The sequence below is a fragment of the Bos indicus genome, chromosome 5, assembly GCF_029378745.1.
Source record: "Bos indicus isolate NIAB-ARS_2022 breed Sahiwal x Tharparkar chromosome 5, NIAB-ARS_B.indTharparkar_mat_pri_1.0, whole genome shotgun sequence".
NCBI classification, from domain to species: Eukaryota; Metazoa; Chordata; class Mammalia; order Artiodactyla; family Bovidae; genus Bos; species Bos indicus.
In genome coordinates, this window is record NC_091764.1 from 114,248,459 (window position 1) to 114,269,514 (window position 21,056).

The following is a 21,056-nucleotide window of genomic DNA, read 5'->3' on the forward strand; positions in this document are numbered from 1 at the left end:
GTGAAAGTGCTGGTCACTCAGTCGTGTCCAACTCTTTATAACCCCAGGGAGTATAGCCCGCCAGGTTCCTCTATCCATGGAATTCTCCAGGCAAGAATACTGGGGTGGGTTGCCATGCCCCCCGCTCCAGTGGAAGGCGTAGAGCTGGGATTCAAACCCAGGCCAGGAGCCCCAGAGCTGACCCCTGCACCAGGCCATGCTTCCTCCTACGACACGGGCGATGGAAGATGAAGGAGAGGAGAGGTTAGGAATGTGAGCATGACTCCAACAAAACAAAAGATGGGGGGCTTGATAGGACAGCACTCCAACCAAGGCTCCAGTAAGGGCAGGCTGTTGGCATTCATTCATTCATTCTGCACTCACCGAGCACCTGTGGAGGAGCCCTGCTCTGGAAGCGTGCTTGCTCAAGAGCTCAGGTGGCTGGGGAGGGAGATAAACACATGGCCCACACCTGCCTCACTCATGGATGAATTCTGGAGGTGGGCACAGTGCCCAGCATGACAAGGCAGTAATGAGAGAATGAATGAACAATGAATGAATCCCTGTGGCACACTAGCAACATAACTATGGGCAAGTTTCTTAACCTCTCTGAGCCTGTTTCCTCATTTAGAAAATAAAACCAATACTTCCTATTACTCCTTGGGATTATTACACAGATGAAATACCTCAGTCCAGGGTGGAAACAGCTGCTCTCCATCATGGTGCTGAGGAAGGCAGGAATAGGATGTCCAGAGCAGGCACTTTCCCAGCCTGGGGACGCCAAGCTGAACCCTGGGAGCCAATGGGAAGCAGGCGGGTGTACATACACAGGGGCAGGGTGTTCTAGACAGAAGAATCCCTGGGGAGAGGTGGGGGTAGACAGGGGGCACAGGCCACCCAGGCTTCAAGGGTTAGACAGCAAGGTGGGTGGACACCCTGAAACTGGAGCAGTGAGGTGGGAAGGAGGAACTGGTGTCACACTTCTATATAGAAATCCCCATGTGGTTTAACTTGATGAGTTTCTCGTAACTTGTAATCTTCCAGCTGCTGGCTATGCTGAGAACTATTTTACACACTATTAACTACATGTTTTAATTGACAGGATCACACAGAGACAATTTTATTATAATTATTATTAACAACCAGAGTGCACTTATTTACACAATAGCTCTCCTCACAAAGAGCCCAGAAAACCTGACAGAATCCCAAATCACTAGAAAGGCAGGCGGTATTAATTACTCTAAAATGTCAAAGACAAAATGAAAACAAAAGTTTAATGTATTTCCAAGTCACACCAATATTAGGTAGAACAGAAAATCCACCCTCACTTTCAATTTCTAGTCTCCTCAGGACCACCTTTCAAAATACTTAAATCACATCACTTCCCTGCTCCAAACCCCTCACACTCAGAGCTCAACCCTAAGCCCTAAGCCCTCAGCTTGGCCACAGTCCCGTTGTGCTCTGGCTTTGCAGGCCCCTCTGGCTGACTTCCCTCCCTGGCTGACCCTGCTCTGCCTCAGCCACAATTATCTTCCCACTGCTTCTCGAAGATACTGGGCTCATCTCTACCACAAAGCTTTTGTAACTGCCACTCCTTCTCCTTAGAATGCTGCTCTTCCTTGAAGTGAGTGCCTGGCTAGCTGGCCAACACCACAGGAGCCTCTGCCCAGAGATCCACAGAAGAGCTTCCCTGATGATTCCCTCTCAGCCAGCCCTGCCTCCCACCCCCACCTCTGTAAGATCTGTCTGATTTTAACAATAATATACTGTTGTGAGCAATTTCTTTCATGAAGCCGTGTAGTGACATCTCTTGGATGACACAGAGAAAAGACTAGTCACTCAGATTATTAACTACAAATGCTTCTCGAGCGGAAAGCAAAAAATTTTCAGTGATTCTTTAAAAGTCAATTATTCCACAATGGCCAGCTTGTACAGTCACTCAGTTGGAAGACCCTCCCACCTAGAGCGTCCTAGGCAGCCTCTAGAGCCCAGAAGCGGTTTTTACTTTGTTTTTGTTGTTCAAAAGGGCTCTCTCTGAATCAGTGGAAGCAGTTGTGTTAGGAACCAAAGGTCCAGTCAGTAATACCACACTTTAAATTCTCAAGTATTACGAACTGCTCTGTCGTTGAGTCAACACTTATATTTATAGCAGAATTTGAGAATGTTTGGCCGGATGAGTCCCCTACAAAAAGTCCCAGGCATAGGCCCAGAACCTAGTCTGTTACTAGGACAACCTGGTTATCCCTGAAAAAGTGGAAGAGGTCAAAAACTTTAAGAGACTGGAAACAAACTACCTATACAATTCCATATTGCTCTCAGACTTTCTCTAGATCCTGAACAGTCCTTCAAGAAATACACATTTCTCAAAGCAATGAAACGCAGAAAAGTATCCCCTTCAACAGTCCCAAACAGTGGGAAGAGAGGACAAGGCAAACTTTGCCACTGACTGCCAGACCAGCACCGTTCTCCTTCTGAGTGCAGCATCTTAAAACAAGAGACCTTCCCGAAGTGAAAGCTTCACTCAAGCCCAAAAATACATGAACAAACAAGTAAGAGTGAGAGAACCACACACATTCTTGCTACAGAGAACCAAGTCTGCTGAGTGTCCGGACCAAAAACACCCAGGGCCATCACTTCCCAGCAAAGGTGGCAGCCTGTCCACTGGTTAGGTCCCTTTACCTTGGGGGGGATGCCACTCCAGTCCCCTGCTTGGACAGCTGATGGGAGCCCCCTAATCATCTCCACCCACCACTAACTGCATGGTCCTCCACAGAACCAAACCTCCTCTCTCCCCAACATCTGTAGTGGGGGAAACAGCTAACTCTTCCAATTTGGGAGAAAATGCTGCAGTTGGAGAAACTTTCTTGGATACCATGAATAAGATGTTCTGATTCCAAGGAATTGTAAATTTGATACTAAAGTGTGTGAAAGTATGAACAAGCAGATTTGAGGAAATATTATGGAGCCATAGTAACAGAAACCACGGAAGAAACTCTGGTTGCACAGAACTGTTTAAAAATAAACCGGATACTAAAATACCAGCAAAGAGCTACAATGACTCACACTGTTCTCCTCAAATACTTATGAGAACAGCCAGTTCTTTGACAGTCTTCCAGGCTTTTTCCCCATTGGAGAAACGTGAGACAAAGACAGTGAAAAGCAGCTTTGAGATTTTTCTCTAATTTTACCAGCAACTTGATATGAATAGGACCCCATAGGTTGTAAAGTTTGATGGGGGTATGGAAATGTACATTCATGCAGAGAGAACTGCTTTGAGGCTTTTCATAAAAGTCAAACTAATTCAAAAATAGCCAAAGCCCCAGAGTATGCGACACTAAGTGCTCAAATACTAGTTAATGTGGCAAAGAACCTCAGCACAGTTTCCATCATTGATAGACAACCTTCCGAGGCGTTGTGTGTGTGTGTGACCACCTTCTCTCTTGCTCTGCCTGCATGAACACTCCACCCTCCTCTTCTGGCCCCCCCTCTCCACTGAATGTCCTCTAACTACATGCACACACCTTTTAACGTGGCAGTGCCGCACAGGGCACCATCTTGGGCCCACATACAGAATAAACCCACAGGTCTCAGGCCTGAGGCCCACACGTGCAGCACTCTGCTCCCTCAGACTGCCCTTCCCATCCACTCCTACTCATCCTGCAAGGGCCAGTTTGAGTGTCCTCTCCTCTGTGGAGCCCCTCAACCATGCAATGACCCTCTGCCTACCACTGTCCCGGTATAATTCAACCATAGAGGATATCACTGGGCTGCTATAACTCATTCTCGACAACCAGAATGGTAACTCCTGTGGGCACCCTGGTGCCTATCACAGTACCTGTGGTGACAGGTGACAATCACTGAAGGAAGAACTGGAGTCAGGGAATGAATGATCTCTCAGGAAAGCAGAGTCCTGGCATGTCTGTGCCATCTTTCTCATTAATCAAGACCTAGTTCCTCCCTGTTCCCCCTTTACCAGCCCTATTCACGCTATCTCTTCTCCTCCCATGAAAATAATTGTTCTCCTGGGCAACATGCCACCCCTTCACATGCCCAAAGACCTGTTTTGGACATACTGCCTATGCACCAACAACTAACTCTGTCTGTAGCCAGAGCACCAGAAAAACTTGTCTGTGAAACAGCTTTGCACCAGTTGGTAAACAGCTTCAATGGAGTAACTGTACTTAGGTGATCCCTTATATATTTTTTTTGTTTAGGGAAGACTTTTAAAATCTTTTGCAACACAAATTATTAATCAAGTCCCATAATTACCACTACCATTTCAATTTGGTTTAATACCAAAAGCCCAAAAGAATCACCCAAACACACCTGGGCTCTGAGCCATGGAAAGTGTTGCCCAGAGAGACAAAGGTCAACTTGAGAACAAGCTCACGGTAAGAAAGCAGAACACCCTGAGCCAATGGAAACATGGGAGACCGACCAGCAGCAGCAAACCCACCAGGTATGGAGAGCCGGCTCAGACACCCCCACCACAGCCGAGGAGAGGGCTCCTTGTGCGTCCCACGAGGGGCTTCAGGGGTGTCTCTGACAGCTCCGGCTAGGAACAGGGCTGGCGTATCCATCCAGGTCTGTCTAGTTGTGCACACCTAGCAAATCACATTACTGCTCTGCGCTTCTAGTTTTCCATTCATAAAACAAAGAGGGGTGACGATGCACGCCCTGCAGACTTCTCAACAAGGATTAGCTTAGAGAATGCAACAGGTACCTATTTCTCATGTGGCAAACAATAAATGTTGATTCCTTTCCCTGGCTCTGGTTGCAAATCTAATGAGATGGAACAGAATGACCTTGGTCTCAGCACATGAACAGAATGACCTTGGTCTCAGCACATGACTCCTTGGGCCTTAGATTTCCTTGTTCATGCAGTAGGTGATCTGTGAGTTCTGTGTAAACTCTAACATGCAAAGTGGAGCCTGGGTATACAGGCAAAGGACGGACGGGGCTGGCATTGGCTCAAAGTTTCTAGTGAAAACGAGTACTATGCATTTTGTTTCAAAATAAGAAATGAAGAAAGATGACTTTTTTAAAAAAATAAATAAATCAAAGTAACAAAAGGAGGTTAGTTTTAATTAAATTAGCATATATCCATTGGGACTACATTGATAATCTATCTACCCTACTGCTTTTATTTTCCATTCTTTCTAATCTATAATCACATAAAGTGCTGGGGACTCTAAAAGGAGCTGGAGCAGGCAAAAATCTCTCCACCCTCACAGAGTTTATGCTATAGTGCAGAGGACTGACAGAGAAAATGAATCACACAGTAGCAGCTATGCAGAGAAATAAAGCAAGGAAGAAGGATGAGGGGGGCAGCAGAAAGGAGCCGGTCTCCCTGAAAAGGTGACATCTGAGACAAAATGGGAAGGAGGAGCCACGAGGAGCTCCAGGGGAAAGGCTGATGCCAAAAGGAAGATCACCCATGACGGCACAGAAGGTCTGTCTGGCATGTCCAAGAAACAGTGAAACAGCTACTGAAGTGTTTCCCAGGGAGAAATGATGGTGGCTGAGACCACACAGAAAGCAGGAGAAACAATGACACGTGAGTTTTGAAAGAATACTGAGGATAAAACAAAATGCCCTCATTCTTTCAACTTCTATCCACCCAGACTTCCTGACTCCCAGGCTCAAGCATTCAACAAACCTGTGCCCAGCAGCAATCATGTCCTGTGTGTCTCTGAGCTCAGCTCCGCCTGACCCAGACTTTCTCAAGACCCACTGTGGACAAGGAGCAGAGATGTGCGCCCCAAGCCCTTTCTGTGCAGCCGTGGTTCCGAGAAGCAGGAGAGCCCAGCACTCCACGTCTGGGAAAGCAGCTGTGCAGACGGGAGCCAGGGCAGCTTGTCCTCCCCACCAAGCAGTCCCGCACCCCCATCTCTCAGGAGGCTCTCAGCCTTCCACATGGTGACTTCAGAGAGAGAACAGCCGTCTGCTCTGCACAGCAGACTTCGCAAGCTCACTTCCTTACCAGCCTTACCCACATGTGCATAGAGCGAAACAAAATCCTCTTGCTGAATGCTTGATTCACGCCGACAATCCTAAAAACCAAGGCCATTTAAACTGAGCAGAATGCAAAATGTTTCTGAAGCACACCAGTCACTTCAGGTTAAGTTTAGAGAAAATCTTCTGAAAGCACTCACTCTGGATCTGCAGGTGAGGTTTAATTTCTAAATTGCTTTCTGGACTCAGGAAGAGGCAGAAGATATGACTAGACAATACTCAGCAGTGAATTCCTAAGTTCTGAGAATGAAAATGATGATGGTTCTGTAGATCCAGAGAAAGGTGTGTCTGTTTATTTTCACAATGAACCTGAAGAAGAAAAGAAAGTCCCAGATGCAGAAAATGCTTAATAACACCTCCACCTTTGGGATTTGCAAGGAGGTGTTAAAAGGCTTGACCTTTCCTTTCTGATTATCTTACAGGAAATGAACTCAAATCTTAAAATGAGACGTTTGATGGCATGCACAGCAGGCTTCAAAAGCAGTCAGGGAAGTTCTTTCTCTTGGGAAAGTCTCACCGAGTTGTACTGTGTGTTAAAGACCAAACCACGTAGAGGGTGTATCAACATGCACGGCCCCAAACAGGCCACTGGGCAACTTGCCAGGGTCCTTTAGGCTCAGCCGTTTCCTCCAGACAGGCTGGTCAAGTCAGCACTCCTGCCACGCACCACCTGTGCAGCCTCACAGAGGTCTGTCTCCTACTTCATCTGGAATTCCACAGGGGAAGGACTCTGCCCTCTGTATCTATGCATAATCCAAAACAGGGGCTCCAGAAATGAGACGGGACCACCACGTGGAGGGTAGGGAAGGGGAAAGAGGAGGTGCTACATTAGCTGAGTCTTAAAGGTCAGCAAAGGTGACAGAGTTTCTATGCAAGAAATTAGTATTAAAAAATACTAAATACCATTAAGATGACAACGTTTTGCCCCTGTATCTTTTACATCCTAATAGCTAAAAGGAAACAAGTGGTGGCCCAGCCCCATGGTCATTTTCTGATGGCTTTTCATGTTCTGGGTAATAACTGTGTTAGGTTACAGAGAATTGGCAGTGAAGGCAGGATGAGACACCAAGGCACCTGGCTTCAGCCCAGCCCATCAACTGTCCGTCCACCCACGTGACTTGAGGAGGAGATGGAGCAAACAGAATTTAGACATGTTCCCCCAAATAATTTTTCTCATGTAACAGAAACATGTCAGCTGACAGGTCCGTGCCTGGGACTGATTTTTGCTGTGATAATTTTTAGACCTCTGGTTGGCAAGCACCCTGGGAACGTGCAGACTTGGGCTGAAGATCTCCCTAAGCTAAATACTGAGTTGATGCTCCATAGGTTTAAAAACAGAAAAAGTTACTTTCAAAGGACAAAAGTGACACATTTTCAAATCTACTCCCTTCGCCAAAGTTTCTAAAGGGGGCCAACCCCACAGTGGGAATGGGACACACCCCCACAGGGCAATATTTTGAGAGAAATACACCCATGCTTTTAAGATTGGGGTGGGACTGGGCTGCAGAGAGAGATGACAGAGCCAGGAGACCTGGGTTCTAGCGCGCGCTCTGGCCTTTACCTGCACAGGTCACTTCCCAGCCAGCCTGGGTTTCCTCACTTACTAAAACAGACACATTGCCCGCCCAGCCTAGGTCCCAGGTAATGAAAGGATGGTTAGAAATCACTGCACAAACAGGATCCCTGCATCCTGCGATTGGTCCCTCTGGTCATTCACTTATTTGCCAAGTAACATATCTTGAGCACCTACTATGTTTGGGTTCAGGAAATCACACAAGCAAGATAAAGTCTCTGATTTTGGGGGGCCTGTATTTAAGTGGGATATCCCAGGCCTTTGACAAACTGGTGAATTTAGAACGCTTCACCTGGCACCAGACTCAATTACTAGCTGTCTAAAGTTGGAGTTTTCCCTGGCCCACTGCACAAGTGCAGCCCTCTACAGAGCAGCTCCTTGGAGAGTGAGTGGTGAGGCTCAAGTAGGACAATGATTACCATCAGCCTAACAAATGTTATCTATTACAATTACTACACAGTCAGCCATTAAAGAACAAAAACTACAACAAAGTGAAAATAAAGTTGGAGTAAAACCTCAAATTCCTTCTTAACTACTTGGCAATTAGGATAGCATTTTATTCCAAAAATAGATTTTTATACTCTATGCAGCAAAAGGAAAGAAACTCATGGCAAAGTAAGTAGACTGTGATCTACTCAAGGCAAGTCCATGTCGTCTTCATCTCGGCATCTGCACATGGCAGAGGAGCACTACGTGTCTACTGCTGACTAAGCCACCACAGTCGGCAAGGGTGAAGGTTAGAGCAGAGCCTGCGGTGCTCCAGCGACTGTTCACACTCTCTTTAATATCCACTTGTCCTTCCACAGACTTAGAAGCTGAATCACCACAGTCAGCGGGTTCAGCAGAAGTGGTGTCACCAGAATGGAGCCCTGCACTAGGGACGAGGAGACCAAGGCGGCCTGGAGATGCAGACCCCCGTTCCCGTCGCTCCCCTTCAAGCCGGCAGCCCTCACCTCCCTCCTCCAGCTCCTCTCTTACTGTGGGGTTCTGTGCTTGATCCTTCCTGCATGTCACAGTTTAGGAGGTTCAAAAAATTTTTCGTTTCTGTGAATGAAAAATATCTGAACACATCTCAAGAAAGGACAAAGGAATAGTATTATTTGCCAGGAGGGGGTGTGTGAAGGTTGATGGTTTAAGTAACTGAAACTCTGCCATTTTTTCAATACCTTTATTGAGACATAATTCATACACAATTCACCCATTTGACGTATATACAGTGCTTTTGAGTGTGTTTAGCATTGTGTATCATGACCACAGTCAATTCTGTCACCCCCAAAAGGAACTCTGTTCCCCCCCTTCTCTCCTTCAGTGCCTGGCAACCACTAATCTGTTTCTGTCTCCATAAATCTCACTATTCTGGACTATTCCATCTCATATAAATAGAATCATGCAACAATCTTTTGTGGTCATATGTGTTATGTCTTGCCTCTTTCACTTGGCATGATGTTTTCAGCCATAGTAGAGCACATATCAGTAACTCATTCCCTTTTATTGCTAAGTAATATTCCATTGTATAGATATACCACAATTTGGGTCTGTCTGAAGAAGCTGAGTCACCACAGTCAGTGGGTTCAGAAGAAGTGGTGTCCACTTTTTTGGCTATTCTGAATGATGCTGCTGTGAGAATTCGGGTTCGAGTCTTTGTGTGGACCTATGTTTTCATGCGTTTCAGGTACTAGGTGTGGAATTGCCAGGTCATACAGTAACTACGTTTAACCTTTTGAGGAGCTGTTTTCCCAAACTGAGTTGTTCCCAACAGTCGGCAAGACTGTTTTCCAAGCAGTTTTTCCGTCTATCCCCATCAGCAGGATATGATGGTTCCAACTTCTCCACATACTAAAATTTGACACTATATACTTGGATGAGCTTGAAGTGTCTTTTGGAGCTAAATAAAAATCTATTTTAGACAACTCAAAGAAAATAGCTTATTTTTTGGTTTTTAGAAAATTTGTGATGTATAAGAACAAAAGACATCAAAGAAAAACATGGATGTGCCCCAAACTTATTATTTAAACCTTTGCACAATAAATTGTAATGTGGAAAGCAAAGAAAAATGGAGTTGACACAACTGATAATCTTATTACCTAAAGTATACTATTAATAAAGACTGATATGAAGACTGAGGATTCAATTCTACTGCACAAAGAAGTTGTCAAAGATGAATATCCAGGAAAGAAGACATCTGGGGCACAGACAGGAGTGCACACAGAAGCCCTCTCTGCTAAAGCAGGCCACGTGGCTAGTGAAAAGCCTGTGCAGAGCCCCCGACTTTCTCCTGTCTCCCCGTCATCCGCCGAGGAAGCCTGCACTGCAGCTACAGGAGAGCAGACTCCTGAGTCTGCCTGGCCCCAGAGTGACTGTGTAGACTTGCGCCCCAATGTCCCACAAGCAACCTGCAGAGCAAGCAAGGAAGACATTTTGTTATGTGAACCTCTGAGATTCAGAGTTAGCTTGTTACCGTAGCTTATCCTAGCTAAATCTACTCCTATAAATTAACATGTAGGGGAAAAGTACAACTTTCCTTTAAAAACAGAAGTAACTGGACTTCCCTGGTGGTTCAATGGTTGAGAATCTGCCTGTCAATGCAGGGGACACAGGTTCGATCCCTGGTGCTGGAAGATTCCACGTGCCACGAGGCAACTAAGCCTGTCCATCACAACAAGCTGAGCCCGGGCTCTGGAGCCCATGGTCCACAAGAGAAGCCACTACAGTGAGATGCCCGGGCATCACCACTAGAGTAGCTTCCGCTCGCTGCAACTGAAGAAGCCCGCATGCGGCAACAAAGACCTGGCACAGCCAGAAATAAACAAACAAAAACAACTGCTTTTAAAAATGGAAATAACTTGAGAAAATTAAAATGATAACCCCAGCGGGGCCACAGAAAAATAGGAATGAACTCTAACATTGCTGACAGACTTCATGGAAAAATCTGGAAACAGAACAAGGCAGATGACAGTTACTAACCTCTGACCCTGTGGGCCCACTCTGGGGAATATGACCCAACCAAATAAATTCAAAGAAAAAAGAACTTGAACAAAATGTTCATCCCAGTAATATTTATAACAGCAGAGACTGGAGAACAAGTCAAATGCTCACAAACTGAGACATCAGTGACTTGACAGAGTGGACACTACACAGCCATTATAAAAGATAAGTAAGGGAACCACTTTATATCTGAAATTGGGCATAAGCAAAAAATAAAATAGTGGACAGACCTTTATTACACACAAACATTCAAAGGCAAGGATTATATATTTTCTTCTTTGTAACCCCAGTGCTTAGCATGAAGTAGACACTCAAATATTTGCTAAATGACTGGATGTCTGACCAGAAAGTAACCATGTCGGGGTTACTTTGGAGGAGACTCTGGAGATGAAGTTGTGTGCTCCTTATTTCTGTAACATGATTTCAGTGTGTACATTTTAAGATGATATATCTGAATTAGCAAAAGGGAAACAACATTCTTCCTTCATGTAATAAAGCTAGTTTAACGTTTCAAGGGCATGGGTCATGACTTCACACAAAGAAAAACTCACTAACGGTTAACTCACCCCAGGTTTCCTCACATGAATGGGGAGGAGGCTGGAGTCATTCACAGATCTGTCCCACTCACCCTCCTGACACTTGGTTTTCCCTTCTCCACAATGTGGGGGTGCGCTAAAGGATAAGGGTCTTTGCAGTTCTAGTTTCAACCATTCCAAATGGAAAGAGGGGACAACCCATGATTACTAGAATCTCAGGAAAGTAGCTATCATCTGTGATTAAACACATTCAACAGATGTGGCTTCTTCTGTTCCCAAAATGTAAGCATCCTGTGATGATCCTCCAGGCAGTCCCACTCAACAAAGACAGGTTTTACACCTCCAAAGAACAAGTGCTCATTGATCTGCACCATGTCAACCCGGCAAGGAGCCCCAGTGACACCACAGCACGTAAAGCTGCCTGCCAAAGACTGAAGCAGTGTTATTCTAACATAACCTTAGAATGCCTTCACACAAGTGGCATCACACACACACACACACACCCTTCCTGGAAATTCGCTGCTCCTCTCTCATGTCCGGCTGGCGGTCAGGGGCGGGGAGCAAGCACAAGAGGATGCACTGGCCCATCACTGCCATGGCCTCCCCATTCACGTCAGGTGTCCTCAGCCTAACAGAGTACCTGACAACTGGCAGATGGTAACAGACACAAGAGACATGTATGACAAAGTTACAGGGAACTGGGCTATGGATTCAGGCACTTCATGTCCTCTTTATTCCTTGAAAGTCTCTGTGCAGCTCCACCTCCCCTTTGCCAGTCTTTGAGGAGCACCGCCAGAGACAGCTATTAAGCTTTTTACCTAACTTGCCGAACAGTCCTTTTCTCAGTGAGAAGCTCCCACCCAGTCGGATACTTCTTCCTTGAGCTGCAAGGTTTCCACCTCAAGAGACGTACTTAAACACTAAAGAAGAAAAGTCAGATGAGACAGAAAGACTCTTCTGGCAAAAGTCGAAGGAAAAAGTACAGAATGGGTCAGGAGGTTGCCCTTTGTTCAGACAAGAAAATGGGGGTATTCAACACGGGCAGATGTAATAAGGAAAGAGGGGGAGAGAAATGCTGACCACTGAGAGCGGGCACTTATGGGGGTGCCCTCCGAGCTCTGTTAAAGCAGGTTCCCAAGATTCGACAAAGGACATTATTAACAACACGCGTGAGTCACAGTGGCCCCAGGTCAAGCACTTCAGCTTCTTTCAAGCCCTCCACTCTGAGGCTGCCCCTTTTAGAAGCAGACTTCCTGTCACACAAAGGGCCTCTGTGGGCAGTTCCTCGGCCTCTTTTCCTGTGCAGCGGCACTTTTGGAGGCTCTTCCCCCCTTCAAAGTCTGACTGAGTGCTGAGCACTCTAGAGGGGCTACAGCTCGGCTGAAGGGGTGACACTCACCCACCCTGCAAACTAGACACAGAGAGAGAATACCACCAAAGAACATGGCACCCCTGGATGCATATGTCTAGAACTGAAAACTAGCCTCTGAAATCTGCATCAGTGATGCTTCGCAAACACACAGGGGTAACCCCTTGATGGCTTCGTCACCTCAGGCAAAAAACTCAAGAGGTCTGTGATTGGCATGGCTCATTTGCAAAATGGAAAAAAGGAATCCAATCTGCCTTAGCAGTTATGCAGATCAAATGACATTTGTCCTGGGCCTGGCACAGCGCCAGTATGGGGGCCTCCAGGGTGATGGTGACCATGGGCCATCCTCAGTCAAACAAGCCAGGCGCCATCACTGAGGCATTCTCCTTCCCAAGGGAAGCTTGAAGGACACTTGAACCTCCTCCTCAAACACAGAGCCAGGGCCTAGGGGAGAACATGCTATGGGAACAGGAGGGCTCATAATGGGCCTATGGGGCTGACACTTCAGTGGGAATTCATCAGCTGGAGAAGCAAGGAGGGGCATTCTAGGAGAGGGACCTGCATGGCAAAGAGAAGGTGGGATAAACCAGTACAGTGGAGGCTCACACAGATCCTGATGGCAAGCCCTGGGAAGTGGCTATGGCTTTTAAGGAAAGAGGAAAGAGAATTTACAAGGGCCAGGGTGCTGATGGTCATGCCATCAGCCTGAGTCACTCATTATGCTGCAAGAAGAGTGACTTCTGCTCTGTCCACCCATCAGCCTTAAAAAGTAGCACCTCCTGAAAAGAGCTTGTCATGAGAAGGCTAGGAAACCATTGACAAGACTTCACACCCATTAGAGCTCTGTCAGGAAATGAACTGTTCAAGTACTTCTCAAGCCGTGCTGTAAATATGTGCCGTTGAAATTAAAAAAAAAAAAAAAAAAGTCATGTAACCACAAAAGGGTTTGGTTTTAATTTTTTAGCTATTATGCACCTAACTATGGGGACACTTTCTCAAGACACTATTTTTTTTGTTCAAATGTACAAGCTGGAGCCAAAGCATTCTGTTCTAAGGAAGGGAAGACACAGGGCCAGTGTGGACCTCAAGTGACAAACTGACAACTGAATTCTAACTTGATGATTTTATTTTTTAAAAAGTTCCCATAACCTGAAGGAGAAGGCAGTGGCACCCCACTCCAGTACTCTTGCCTGGAAAATCCCATGGACTGAGGAGCCTGGTGGGCTGCAGTCCATGGGGTCTCGAAGAGTCGGACACGACTGAACGACTTCACTTTCACTTTTCACTTTCATGCATTGGAGAAGGAAACGGCAACCCACCCCAGTGTTCTTGCCTGGAGAATCCCAGGGACGGGGGAACCTGGTGGGCTGCCATCTATGGGGTCACACAGAGTCCAACACGACTGAAGCGACTTAGCAGCAGCAGCATAACCTGAAGGACTATCCAGTAATTTGGAAAAAAGAGCAGGGAACCCACTTATCCAGCAACAATCTGAAGCTAATGAGCTAAATAAAGTTTCCCTTATGTGGGGAAGAGAGAGCAGGGCTCGTACTAGCAGTGGGTGCTATGACAGGGGCAAGCTTTAACTTCTAAGCCTCATTCTTCTCACCTGGAAATGAGCATAAATATGGCTGATCTACTTCAGGGGGAAGTAAGGAGAAATTTAAATACCACCTTATATGTGAGTGCCTGCCCACACAAGGCACTCAGCAAATGTCCCTCCCTGCTGCCTGTCCCTAGTACAACTCCTCCGGTCCCTGGATCTCGCTGGCCTTGCCCCACCCGGGGGTGCGGATATCACTTGAGCAAGCGGACATACATGCCCATTCCTCAGTTGTGTCACTGAAAACTCTAGGAACGTAAAACAAAAATCTGCAATGTTAAGCCATTTATATATGTATATACACGTGTTTTTGTGAAGTTATCTGCCTAATAAAACACTTCCAGTTACCAGTTTACAAAGCAGAAAAATGAATGGAACTTCTGTTTATGATAAAATGCCTAATTACTATGCAAGCATACCTCAGAGATCTTGCAAGTTTGGCTCCAGACCACCTCAATAAAGCAAATACTGCAATAAAGTAAGTCACACAAAGTTTTGGGCTTCCCAGTGCATGTAAAAGTTACGTTTACCCTGTAGTGTATTAAGTGTACAACATATAGCATCATGTCTAAAAAACAATGTACCTTAATCTTAAAGTCCTTTATTGCTAAAAAATACTAACCATTATCTGAGCCTTCAGTGACTTGTAATCTTTTGGCAATAGTAACATCAAAGATCAGTGATCACAGGACTTCCCTGGTGGTCCAGAGGTTAAGAGATCACCTGCTAACGCAGGGAACACAGGTTTGATCCCTGGTCCAGGAGGATCCCACATGCCACAGAGCAACTAAGCCCACGAGCCACAACTATTGAACCTGTGCACACTAGAGCCGATGCTCCCCAACAAGAGAAGCCACTGCAGCGAGAAGCCTGCAATCAGAGGAGCCCCGACTCGACGCCACTAGAGAAAGCCCACATGCAGCAATGGAGACCCAATGCAGCCATAAATTAATTTTAAAAAGGCACGCACACACACATGCATGCACACACAGAAGAACTGTAGCAAACAGAAGGCACAGGAATAAGAAAGGCCACATCTCTTCAGGTGTACTTCTATTCAAACTGTACTGGAGGACTAGCCAAAACAATAAGAAAAGTAAGAAAACAGTATAAGAATTAGAAAAGAAGAATGAAAACATTATTTGTAGAGGATACTGTTTTAGCAAGGTGGATAGACCCTAATGATAACCGTCTAGATGGACAGCCTCAACTATGCCTTAAGGGCTGTCGCGTTAAGGACAATGCTGGGGGCTCTGCGCATGTGGTTTCATTCCACAGGAAAGAAGGCATCATAATCTTTATTGTACAGAAGAAACCGAGAGTCAGAGAGGTTAAATATCTTGCTCAGAGCCACACGGCAAGTAAATGGTTAGTTTTGAAACTGAGTCTATCTGTCCCCAAAGCTTAGCCACTCCACCTGCCGCAGGATGATAGACAAACACTAGCAGCACGTGATAAGGACCATCTGCGCTCTCACAGGGGCGCATACGGTGGGTGGTCACAAGGACTGGAGTGTAATGAGGAGATTAACCTGAAGAAAGCCAGTGAAGGGCGCCTGAGCTAGGTCTGAAGTGTGCAGGAGAATGCACGGACAGTGAGCGGTATTCTGGAGAGAGAGAGAGAGGTATTCTGGAGAGAGAGAGAGAGGTTAAAAGGTATGAAAGAATGGAGAATGTGGTGGCAGGGGAGCAAACAGGGAGGAGCTGAACACAAGGCAAGACAGGTACCACTAGGCCCGGGGGCTTGAAGGTCACACTGGGAATCTGAAAAGTTATGAGAAGGGACCTGACCAAAAGCCTGTCAAAGAAAGTTCCCTTGGACAGAAAGCAGAGAACAGATCATCAAGCCTGTAGAGCTGGGCCGTCCAGTATGGCAGCCACTAGCAACTGAGGGCTTAAAATGCAGCTGGTGCAACTGGGGATTGACTTTCTTGTATCTACTTTTAATTCATTTTAATACAAATAGCCACACATGATTACCAACTACCATATTGGACGGTGCTGCTCCTAGAGGTTGGAGACTGGAGAAGGACAAAGGGTTAGGAGACCAAGAAAGAGGACTGATATTCAAGAGAAGAACAGATGAAGTTGGCATTGCTCATCTGTAAAATGGAATCCAATCTGCCTTAGCGGTTGTGCAGATCAAATGACATTTGTCCTGGGCCTGGCACAGCACCAGTATGGGGACCTCCAGGGTGATGGCGACCTGTGAATGGGGGGCAGAGGGGAACAAGGATTAAAAGTGCCTGATTTTGAGAATGGGGATACAAGTAGATGGATGGCTGAGTCCCTTTGCTGTTCACCTAAAACTATCACAACATGGTTAATCAGCTTTGTTGAAAGTGTTAGTTGCTGAATGGTGCCTGACTGTGATCCCATGGACTGTAGCCCACCAGGCTCCTTGGTCCATGGCATTTCCCAGGCAAGAATATTGGAGTGGGTTGCCATGCCCTCCTCCAGGGGATCTTCCTGACCAGGGATGGAACTTGGGTCTCCTGCATTGCAGGCAGATTCATTACTGTCTGAGCCACCAAGGAAGCTCCAATACAAAATAAAAAGTTCAAAAGGGAAAAAAAGGAAGGAGAACCCTTAAAAAAATATATTCGTGATTTTGGAGGCAAGGTAGCTGGTGGTGCCACAAAGAGAAAAAGAAAATTCAGAAGAACGGGGTTAGGGTGGAAAACACTGGCCTGGGCCTGATAAACCTGAGGTTATCAGGTTTACCGAAGCCCGCTGTGTACATACTACCATCAGCCACATTCAACTCCTGAACACAGCGTGTTCTCTCAGACCTCCTTGCCTTCGAGTATGTATTTCCCTCTGCTTCTCTCATCCACCTGACAAATCTCTCTCTCAAAACATACCACCAAACTGAGGTTTTCCCTGACCTCCCCCATTCTTCACAGCAGATAAGGTACCACTGTGAGGAGACTCCTCACCCTGGAGTTTAGAAGTCTCTTTACCTGTCTGGACTGGGGCTTCCTGGGGGCAAGAACTCAATCTGAACCATCACGGATCCCATGGCCTACCAGCACCATGCCTGACACAAACTGAGCACACAACAAACTCTGCCAAGCAGGTAAGCTGAACACATGCAGGCCTGAAACAAGTGATTCAGCCAGCCAGCATTCAGATGGACTGTCCCTCCAGGTAGTGGCCTAACAGAGGCTGGAAATAAGCAGAGAGCTGGCTCAGGTGCCTGCACAGCTATTAACAAAAGCAGTCAGGTGCTGAACAAGCAGAGTTACATAAGCCTCACATCATGACTTTTCATCATTATGACAACCTTTGCCCATCCCAAATTCAAATTCTTGAGCCTTAGAAGTCTACTGGATGTGCCGAAGATAAATTAATGCCTTAGAAGTTAACATTAAATATGCAATGATTTTGCCTCAAAAAAAAAGTGGTCCTGAGACGTCTCTGCACGGCCTTGTGGTCTTGATGTGTAACACTCCTCCTGCATCATAAGGGTCGAGAATAAAGTGAACCTGAACTGAACACCCTCAGTTGCTAAATGAACAAAATGTTCTGTTTTCCAAGTCAACAGATACTAGGTCATCAATCCATTGTGCCCTGTGCTACGTTTCCCTTTTGTGTCAGCCACAAAGAGATCACTTCATTGTCTCCATATTGCCCTGGGCTTCATTGAGTTTGCTAATCAAGCACTACTAATGTGTTAGGAATGCGAGAATCAAAGGGAATTCCAAATTGGTAAGCTCAACATTTTAGCCCTGCTAATTTCATCAATAACATCTTGTCAGATAAGCATTTTCCTGCAAAATCATTCTCCCTGATCTCCTTCAACGACTGCAGAACAAATCTCAATGTGAAACAAGATGGTATAAAATGTGTAGCACAGCCTTCACATTATCAGTAAGAAATTTTAATTACATACTATTGTGATGGCCATGGGCACACATTTCAAATTCAAGACACCTTCTGTCGGATTCTTTAAGTTATCCAAAAATAGAACATTAAGCTTGTGAGTCTACATAGAGATTCATGTCTTATGATTCATGTATGACAGTCTAATGAGGGGGAAAAAAAAAATTAGGCCAGATTCCCAGGGCTGTTGGAGATGCTAGACACCTAGTCTGTCACTTGACATCAAGGCAGAACTGAGGTGCAAACGCATTAGACCAGCTCAGTGAAACACAACTCCAGTGCCTTCAATCTCTATGGGAAGGAGACCACTGCAACCCTTTCATTCATTCACTCGTTCATTCAAATTAATGGCCCATATTTTCCATTGATACTATCCATCCCCACCCCCAACACACACACAGTCCTCTTCACCTGCCTCTAGTGCCTGGGATCTACTTGAGCTACCAGAAGTTTCTTCAACGCCTCAGAGGAGATTCTAAGGCCACACTAGAAGCAGGTCTGAAGAGAAGCCTCAAGCAGAGAAGTGAAGATGGCCCAGACAACCCAACCTCTCACACCCTCTGGGACTTCTGAGCCAAGAACAGCCTCAGGGGCTGCCTTTAAAGCCCTCCTCAGGCTGCAGCAAAGCCAGGACCCCGTATCCCCTTTCAGTATCCCCTTTCACGTCTTTAAACTCCACAAGCAGAATCGGAATTTACACTACTGTAGGCAATAGTTAGGGGCAAGGAGGAATGTCAAATATTACTTTTTACTGACTAGGGCCGTTATATATTAATTACATGTTTTGAGCGCTGAAAAATTGATGCTTTTGAACTGTGGTGTTGGAGAAGACTCTTGAGAGTCCCTTGGACTGCAAGGAGATCTAACCAGTCCATCCTGAAGGAGATCAGCCCTTGGATTTCTTTGGAAGGAATTATGCTAAAGCTGAAACTCCAGTACTTTGGCCACCTCATGTGAAGAGTTGACTCATTGGAAAAGACTCTGATGCTGGGAGGGATTGGGGGCAGGAAGAGAAGGGGACAACAGAGGATGAGATGGCTGGATGGCATCACTGACTCAATGGACGTGAGTCTCAGTGAATTTCAGGAGTTGGTGATGGACAGGGAGGCCTGGTGTGCTGCGATTCATGGGGTCACAAAGAGTCGGACACGACTGAGCGACTGAACTGAACTGATACATGTATAATTATATATATATATATATACACACACATATCAAGAAGGTCAATTACATATTAAGAAAAGGAAGCCATTTAAGATATTCTATATTTAATATGTACTAAAATGTAACAGTCCCAAAGAAAGGCAATGCCAAAGAATGCTCAGACTACCGCACAATTGCACTCATCTCACACGCTAGTAAAGTAATGCTCAAAATTCTCCAAGCCAGGCTTCGGCAATACGTGAACCATGAACTTCCTGATGTTCAAGCTGGTTTTAGAAAAGGCAGAGGAACCAGAGATCAAATTGCCAACATCCGCTGGATCATGGAAAAAGCAAGAGAGTTCCAGAAAAACATCTATTTCTGCTTTATTGACTATGCCAAAGCCTTTGACTGTGTGGATCACAATCAACTGTGGAAAATTCTGAAAGAGATGGGAATACCAGACCACCTGATCTGCCTCTTGAGAAATCTGTATGCAGGTCAGGAAGCAACAGTTAGAACTGGACATGGAACAACAGACTGGTTCCAAATAGGAAAAGGAGTACGTCAAGGCTGTATATTGTCACTCTGTTTATTTAACTTATATGCAGAGTACATCATGAGAAACGCTGGACTGGAAGAAACACAAGCTGGAATCAAGATTGCTGGGAGAAATCTCAATAACCTCAGATACGCAGATGACACCACCCTTATGGCAGAAAGTGAAGAGGAACTCAAAAGCCTCTTGATGAAAGTGAAAGTGGAGAGTGAAAAAGTTGGCTTAAAGCTCAACATTCAGAAAACGAAGATCATGGCATCCGGTCCCACCACTTCATGGGAAATAGATGGGGAAACAGTGGAAACAGTGTCAGACTTTCTTTTTCTGGGCTCCAAAATCACTGCAGATGGTGACTGCAGCCATGAAATTAAAAGACGCTTACTCCTTGGAAGGAAAGTTATGACCAACCTAGATAGCATATTGAAAAGCAGAGACAGTACTTTGCCAACAAAGGTTCGTCTAGTCAAGGCTATGGTTTTTCCTGTGGTCATGTATGGATGTGAGAGTTGGACTGTGAAGAAGGCTGAGTGCCGAAGAATTGATGCTTTTGAACTGTGATGTTGGAGAAGACTCCTGAGAGTCCCTTGGACTGCAAGGAGATCCAACCAATCCATTCTGAAGATCAGCCCTGGGATTTCTTTGGAGGGAATGATGCTAAAGCTGAAACTCCAGTACTTTGGCCTCCTCATGCGAAGAGCTGACTCACTGGAAAAGACTCTGATGCTGGGAGGGATTGGGGGCAGGAGGAGAAGGGGACGCCAGAGGATGAGATGGCTGGATGGCATCACTGACTCGATGGACGTGAGTCTGAGTGAACTCCGGGAGTTTGTGATGGACAGGGAGGCCTGGCGTGCTGCAATTCATGGAGTCACAAAGAGTTGGACACGACTGAGCGACTGAACTGAACTGAACTGAAAATGTAACAGTACATATAAAATGCGAAGTGGGGAAGAAAGGTAACTAAATTATGGGAGAAGTGAACTAAACCACTCCCTGAAGCAGGCTTCACCCTTTCTTTAACCCCCACAGTGTGGTCATTTGGCTCAGCAACTGCAAGCCACAGCTTCTTCAGGACAGTGACAAAAAGACGGCTACCAGAACACAAGGGAAGACACAGCCCTGACCCAGTACAGAAAAACAGTGCTCATGTGACTTACTTCATTCCCAGGTTTTCTAAATTAAGACAGGTATAAAGCTATCGACTACCATTTCAAGTACAGTTAAAATATTTATGAAAATGCCTATTTCCCTATAGTGTTTTTGTTTCAGAAATTCTCCGTAACATATACTCTAAATACTTCAGAAAATACAAATAAGTGCTATTCTGTAACCTCTCCAGGGCATCTTAAGGTGACTCTGGGCAGAGTGGGAGCCACATCAAGGGCTGAGAACAGTCACACACTGTTCTCA

General features: G+C 45.8%; 1 protein-coding gene across 5 annotated transcripts in view; it reads right to left on the reverse strand.

Moving 5' to 3' along the window:
* Positions 1-21,056, reverse strand: part of PACSIN2 (protein kinase C and casein kinase substrate in neurons 2) — a 115,434-nt gene that overhangs the window by 44,194 nt on the left and 50,184 nt on the right. The window contains exon 1 of one of the 5 annotated variants that reach the window (XM_019961935.2): positions 4,436-4,455. The exons of the other annotated variants lie outside the window; for them this stretch is intronic. The gene's annotated coding sequence lies outside the window, so the exon portion shown is untranslated. Of the gene's footprint in view, positions 1-4,435; positions 4,456-21,056 lie in introns of those variants that run through there. 5 annotated transcript variants of the gene reach the window in all.